At 38.3% G+C, this 7,541-nt stretch overlaps 1 pseudogene; it reads left to right on the top strand.

Moving 5' to 3' along the window:
* The first annotated feature begins 4,103 nt into the window (after window positions 1-4,103).
* Window positions 4,104-5,122, top strand: LOC143671682 (KH domain-containing, RNA-binding, signal transduction-associated protein 3 pseudogene; annotated as a pseudogene).
* Window positions 5,123-7,541: the final 2,419 nt, after the last annotated feature.

Genomic DNA, 7,541 nt, shown 5'->3' with positions numbered 1-7,541 from the left:
ATTTCGCCTTACCATGTGTTCTAGTTTGCTAGCTGCCGGAATGCAATATACCAGAAACAGAATGGCTTTTAAAAGGGGTAATTTAATGAGTTGCTAGTTTACAGTTCTAAGGCTGAGAAAATGCCCCAATTACAACAAGTCTATAGGAATGTCCAATCAAAGGCATCCAGGGGAGGATACCTTGGTTCAAAAAAGCCGATGAAGTTCAGGGTTTCTCTCTCAAGTGAGATGGCACATGGCGAACACAGTCAGGGCTTCTCTCTCAGCTAGAAGGGCACATGGCAGATACGGCGTCATCTGCTGGCTTTCTCTCCTGGCTTCCTATTTCATGAAGCTCCCTGGGAGGCGTTTTCCTTCTTCATCTCCAAAGGTCACTGGCTGGTGGACTCTCTGCTTCGTGGTGCTGCAGCATTCTCTGCCCTTTCTGAGTCTCCCATTCTCCAAAATGTTTCCTCTTTTATAGGACTTCAGAAACTAATCAAGACCCACTCAAATGGGTGGAGATATGTCATCCCCTAATCCAGTTTAACAACCATTCTTAACTAAATCACATCAACCAGGGAGATGATCTCATTACAGTTTCAAATATACAGTGTTGAATAGGGATTATTCTACTTTTATGAAATGGAATTTATATCAAAACATGGCTTCTCTTAGGGGGCATACTTCCTTTCAAAACAGCACACCACCTATCTCTGCTTCTGGAATATTGTCAGACAAATCCAAGACATCATATGATTTCTCTCTAAGTACTGCAGTGTGCATTTCTAAAAAATAAGAACTCTCTTATAAAACAAACCCAATGCAAGTACCATTCCTAAAACATTTAAAGAAGTTGTTAATATCAAATATCCAAGTATTTTTCACATTTACCTGACAGCTTTGTAATTACATAAAGTTAGTTTCTTTGAATCAATGTCCAAACATGGCCTATATCTTGTGATTGCTTATGTCTCTTAAAGCTTTTAATCTATAGTTTTTCTCAAACATCACTTATTTTTACTTGCAGTTAAAAAAAAAAAAAAAAAAAAAAAACAGAGCCTGTATTTGGTCCAGGGTCCTATAGTCTGGATTTTGCTCTTTGAACACCCTGGTATTCTTTCACATGTTTTTCACCTACCCCCGCCCACATTTTTCTTTAAATTAATGGTTAGAGTTAGAGGCTTTACCAGATTGTTTGATTGTTTTGCAGGGCCACTCCAAAGGTGATGCTGTGTACTTTCATTAGGAGGTGCATAATGTCTGGTTGTCTTCTTTGTGCTGATGTTTATACTCATCAGTGACCATCACTTTTATCCATTAATCCTTTAGGGACTGTAGAATGGTAACTTTCTAGTTCTCCCATCTTTTCTTAGTTTATTAGTTAACTATCTCTACATGTAGCAGCATTTCCTTGTCCATCATTTAATTATCCTGAAGGAATAGTATGGTATACTTTTGCATTCTCTTATATTATTTAAATCTCCTGTGCATCTATATTTTATATAATTTTATTTAAATTATATTGTATTTTCTTGATTTATTATTTAGTAATTGATCATATTTGCAAAAAAAAAGTCTATTTGAAAATATTTTCAAAGTGTTGACTTGTATTAGTTGGCTCTACTGTTGTTGTGTTTTTTTTGAATTTATCTTCCCTTAGTTTTGAATTTGTCTTCACTTTCCCCATATGTTATTTCTTTAGGTTTAATATGCTATTTATTTCCTAGATTCTTGACTTGCTTAGCTATTTTATTTTATTTATTTATTTTTTTGCATGGGCTGGCACCGGGAATTGAACCCGGGTCTCCGGCATGGCAGGTGAGAATTCTACCACTGAACCACCGTTGCAGTGCCCTGCTTAGATATTTTAAATATTTCTAGTATTCTAGTACATCTATTTAAGACTGTACATTTCCTGTGAGTACCACTTCAGCTGTATTACACAGATGGTATTATATAGCTTTATGTGTCTTGTCTGAAGTTTTTACAAGCTAAGTATACCATTCTGTGACTTATGCTATTAGAATTGTGTATATGTGTGTATATGTATATAAATGTGTGTGTATACATACACACACACAGTAACTAGGGGATATAAAAATCTTAGTTTTGATGAGAATAAACTTGGAATATGTCATTGGTAACAGAGACCAGCAGGAGTTAGAAACAGGGTAAGATAATGGGTAATTGGAGCTGAAGGGATACAGACTGTGCAACAGGACTAGATACAAAAACTCAAAAATGGACAGCACAATACTACCTAATTATAATGTAATTTTGTTAAAACACTGAATGAAGCTGCATCTGAGCTATAGTTTTTGTTTGTTTGTTTGTTTGTGTTTTTTGTTTTGTTTTGTTTTTTTATATATATATTTTTATTTTTTATTATTATTATTTTTATTTTTTTCTCTATATTATCATTCTATATCTTTTTCTGTTGTTTTGCTAGCTCTTTTCCTAAATTGATGCAAATGTACTAAGAAATGACGATCATACATCTATGTGATGATATTAAGAATTACTGATTGCATATGTAGAATGGAATGATTTCTAAATGTTGTTAATTTTTTTAATTAATAAAAAAACAAATAAATAAATAAATAATGGGGGAACAAATGTTAAAAATAAATTTAGTTTGAAGTGCTAGTGGTAAATGAAAGCGAGGGGTAAGGGGTATGGCATGTATAATCTTTTTTTTCTGTTATCGTTTTATTTCTTTCTCTGTTGTCTTTTTTATTTTTTTCTAAATCAATGCAAATGTTCTAGAAATGATGAATATGCAACTATGTGATGATATTAAGAATTACTGATTGTATATGTAGAATAGAATGATATCTCAATGTTTTGTTTGTTAATTTTTTTAATTAATAAAAAAATTTAAAAAAATCTTAGTTTTGAATAGGCTGTGTAGAGGATGGGAGCAACAGAGTGCAGTTTGGAGGATGTTTTAGTATTCACAGGTATTTCGATTTGCTTTGTTTTGTTTAATATTTAATTATAGAAGGCATTTAAACATATAACCAGTGTGTGGTTTATGCTATGAATAAAAAAGATGTTTAACACTAGACATTGGCCACATGTCACAGTCAGAGATTGGCCAGGACAATAGAAACTACTGTAAATATTTAATATGAAAGTATTTTTATGCAGAGACTTGATTACATAATTGGTAGAGAAACCAAACAGGGGAGAGTTGGGGAATCCAATAATTATCAACATACAGAAGTCACTTCCACCTCTAGGCTAGAAGGTCAAAGAGAGGAGACAGAGTTATTAGAGTTCAAGTGATGGATTCAGTAGGATCTGGATTTCTGGTAGGCCAATCAGTTGAGTAGGGCTGCAGCTATAGAAAATGTATAGCCATTGAAGAAGTAGTCTGATGCCAAGGAAGAAAGAAAAAAATCTGGCTGCTCCATCCTCTTGGATTTTAATCTCCTGTGGTTGCTGTCTGTTGGCAGAATCAGGATGGCAGCTGTTTTAGATTCCCAGCTTTTAAAGCAAATACCATACGACGGGTTCCCTTAAAAACAGAAATTTATTGGCTCAAGGTTTCAGAGGCTAGAAGGCTTGCTTCTTCCCAGGATCAGTATTTTCTGGCTGGCTGGCAAATCTTTGGATTCCTTGGCTTTTCTGCCACATGGCAATGCACAGGGTGGCATCTCCTCCTTTTTCTTCTAGGTTCCAAAGACTTCCAGCTTCTTCTTCCTCCCATGGCTTCTCTGTGGCCTTCTCTATAAGGCATTCTGTAATAGGATTTAGATCCATCCTGATTGAGTTGGGCCACACCTTAACTGAAGTAAGCTCATCAAAAAGGCCAATTTACAATATGTTCATACTCACAGGAATGGATTAAGGATATGGTTTTCAGGGGTACATAAATCCAAGCCATCAGAGCAGCCAAGTATTTCTGCATTTAGAAATTGCATCCTACAAAGCTTGACCCCTGTATGCTAGAGAACAGTAGGTAAAGAGTGAGGGAGGAAGAGAGTGTGGGGTGGCACCTAGGAGGCAGCAGCTGCTGGCACAGGGCACTCGGTGGCTTCCAGGGCTGCGTGGATGGTGCCCGCCCTGTGCCACCAGCATCCAGATGCCACCCAGCTTCACCCTCTGCGCCTGGGTCCATGTCGTTGGAGTTGGCTTCCAGGCCCGCGAGCATGGAGGAAAAACACTCCCCGGATTCCTCTTTCATGCATACTCTGTGGTTGGTGAACCAGGAAATAGAAAAGTTTCAAAAAGGAAAAGGCAAGGAGGAAGAAAAGTACATTGATGCGGTGGTTAATAAGAACATTAAGCTGGGACAGAAAATATTGTTCCTGTAAAGCAATTTCCCAACTTCAACTTGGGGGGAGACTTTGGGTCCATGAGGCAATTCTCTGAAGCATTTACAGGAAGAAACCTTTATAAAAATGTCCATCCTTGGAGAGAATTCCATGCGAGACAAGACAAAGGAAGAAGAGTTAAGAAAAAATGGAGAAACAGAGCACTTATACCAAAATGATGGTCCTCATGTCCTCAGTGAAATCTCTGGCCCTCCTGCAGAAGTATATGCCCCAGTGGGACATGCTGTGGAAGAAATAAAAAAGTTCCTCATTCCTGACTATAATGATGTAATCAGGCAAGCACAGATCTAGGAAGTAATATATTTGAATGGTGGTACGGAAAATGCAGAAGTTCCAGTGGTTTAAGGGAAATCCCCTTTGCAAACAAGAGGTGTACCAACCACAACAATAACCAGGGGAATGGGAGGAGTCACAGCTCTGCCAGTTGGAGTTGGGGTGTCAGGAGGGACAGCAACTCCCTGGGAACTCCTTCCCACCTGAGGGCCTGGGATTTGGGGTGATGGCTGCTCACTCCCAGAGTAAGAGGAATCCCTTTGAGTGGGTAAAGGCCTCCACCACCACCCACTGCACAAGAGACCTATGGAGAATGCGACTATGATGATGGATATGTTATTGTTTATGATGAGCAGAGTTAGGGTTCCTACAATAACAGCTACAGTACCCAAGCCCAAAGTGGTGCTGATTACTATGATTATCGACATGGACTCGGTGAAGAGACTTACTATTCCTACAGGCAAGGGGAGTGGACTAACTCAAGACACAAGACCACAAGAACAACAAAGGGAGTTGTGCTTGTTTGAAAGGATGTATGTGCCCTAGAAAAGCCCATGTTTTAATCAAAATCCCATTTCATAAAGGTAGAATAATCTTTATTCAATGCTGTATGTTTGAAACTGTAATCAGATCATCTCCCTGGAAATGTGATTTAATCAAGAGTGGTTGTTAAACTGGATTAGGTGACGACATGTCTCCACCCATTTGGGTGGGTCTTGATAAGTTTCTGGAGTCCGATAAAAGAGGAGACATTTTGGAGAATAAAAAGATTCGGAGAGAGCAGAGAATGCTGCAGACCCACGAAGCAGAGAGTCTGGGAAGCAGAGAGTCCACGAGCCAGTGACCTTTGGAGATGAAGGAGGAAAACGCCTCCCAGGGAGCTTCATGAAACGGGAAGCCAGGAGACAAAGCTTGCAGATGGTGCCATGTTCACCACGTGCCCTTCCAGCTGAGAGAGAAGCCCTGACTGTTTGCCATGTGCCTTCTCACTTGAGAGAGAAACCCTGAACTTCATCGGCCTTCTTGAACTAAGGTATCTTTCCCTAGATGCCTTGATTGGACATTTCTATAGATTTGTTTTAATTGGGACTTTTTTTGGTCTTAGAACTGTAAACTAGCAACTTATTAAATTCCCCTTTTTAAAAGCCATTCTGTTTCTGGTATATTGCATTCCAGCAGCTAGCCAATTTAGAAAAGGAGTCTACAGAGACCAGATATATGGCAGATACTGATCGAGCTATCTGACGTGAAATAACGACTCTCTCCCAGTCCTGTATATTATTCAAAGGAATTTTTTTCTATGAACAAAATGAATAATCAAATGCTTAAAATCGGTATGGCTTGGTCTTAAAACTACTTTGTTGAAATATCAACCTCTCGGCATGTGCTGGTTTGAAAGGAAGTATGCCCCCCAGAAAAGCCATGTTTTAATCAAAATCCCATTTCATAAAGTTAGAATAATCCCTATTCAATACTGTATGTTTAAAACTGTAATCAGATCATCTCCCTGGATGATGTGATTTAGTCAAGAGCGGTTGTTAAACTGGGTTAGGTGATGACATATCTCCACCCATTTGGGTGAGTCTTGATTGGTTTATTAGAGTCCTACAAAAGAGGAAATGTTTTGTGAGGAAGAGATTAAGAGAGAGCAGAGAATGCTGCAGCACCACGAAGCAGCGAGCCCACCAGCCAGCGACCTTTGGAGATGAAGGAAGAAAACGCCTCCCAGGATGCTTCACGAAACCAAAAGCCAGGAGAGAAAGCTAGCAGATGGTGCCGTGCTCACCATGTGCCCTTCAAGCTGAGAGAGAAGCCCTGACTGTGTTCGCCATGTGCCTTCTCATTGAGCGAGAAAGCCTGAACTTCATCAGCCTCCTTGAATCGAGGTATCTTTCCCTGGATGGATGCCTTAGATTGGACATTTCTATAGACTTGTTTTAATTGGGACATTTTCTCAGCCTTAGAATTGTAAACTAGCAACTTCTTAAATTCCCCTTTTTGAAAGCCATTCCATTTCTGGTATATTGCATTCTGGCAGCTAGCAAACTAAAACAGGGCAGAAAGGAAAAAGATGTAAAATTCTGTTATTTTCAGGCTGTATATGAAAAATAGTCATCAAAAGGAAACAAAAAATTTGATAAATTAGTTTCAACAAAAAAATAGGTTTACTACATATATTAATCCATTATCTTAAGTCTTGCCTTTCATTTTAAAGGTTTCAGTAGAATTTAGTTATTTTATCTTTCATCCATATGCTGAAAGATAGAATAACTATTTTTTTTCTCTTGCCAACATGCAAAAAAAGAAAAGAGGGAAACCAATTACAAATGAAAACAATGTGGTAGTCCTTTGTAACTCAAGTTTTGAAATGTTCTGTAATGTTAAGCAAAGTCACCTCTTGCTTGATAGTAAATAAACTTTTAAAAGAAGGAAAAAAAGCATGAGAGAATAATCTCAGGGAAAATGGGTCCAGGACAGGCATACCACATTGACAGATGATGTGAGAAAAAAACATGTCTAAATGGATACAGAGATATGTTTAATAAAAATCAACTTAAATTCATGATAAAAATAAATTTTAGACCCAAAGTATAAAATAAATATGCATGAGTCCATACTGATATAAATAAATGATTGAATAAATAGATCAATCGTCCGTGAAGAAGAACTCCAAATAATTTATGTAAATATTCATCCTCAAAGGACTGGTGACTTCTTCCAAAGATTACAGCATGTCAAAGAGGGGGATGTTTTTCAGCATCTCAGGTGCAGTTGCCCTCTCTTCAAAGCTAGAATGGGGTATAAAACCTCATCTGAAGGCAGAAAAACTCAGACAAGAACCTCGGCTCCCAAATCTGGAGCCAGCTGGTGGTTGAGTTCCAGCAGTGGTCCCCATGCCCTTGGGGATTAGCCCATGGAGTCCTTTTTTCCAAAGTCTCGGGAAGG

Source organism: Tamandua tetradactyla, chromosome X (genome assembly GCF_023851605.1).
Source record: "Tamandua tetradactyla isolate mTamTet1 chromosome X, mTamTet1.pri, whole genome shotgun sequence".
NCBI classification, from domain to species: Eukaryota; Metazoa; Chordata; class Mammalia; order Pilosa; family Myrmecophagidae; genus Tamandua; species Tamandua tetradactyla.
This window is presented reverse-complemented; position numbering and strand designations above follow the sequence as displayed.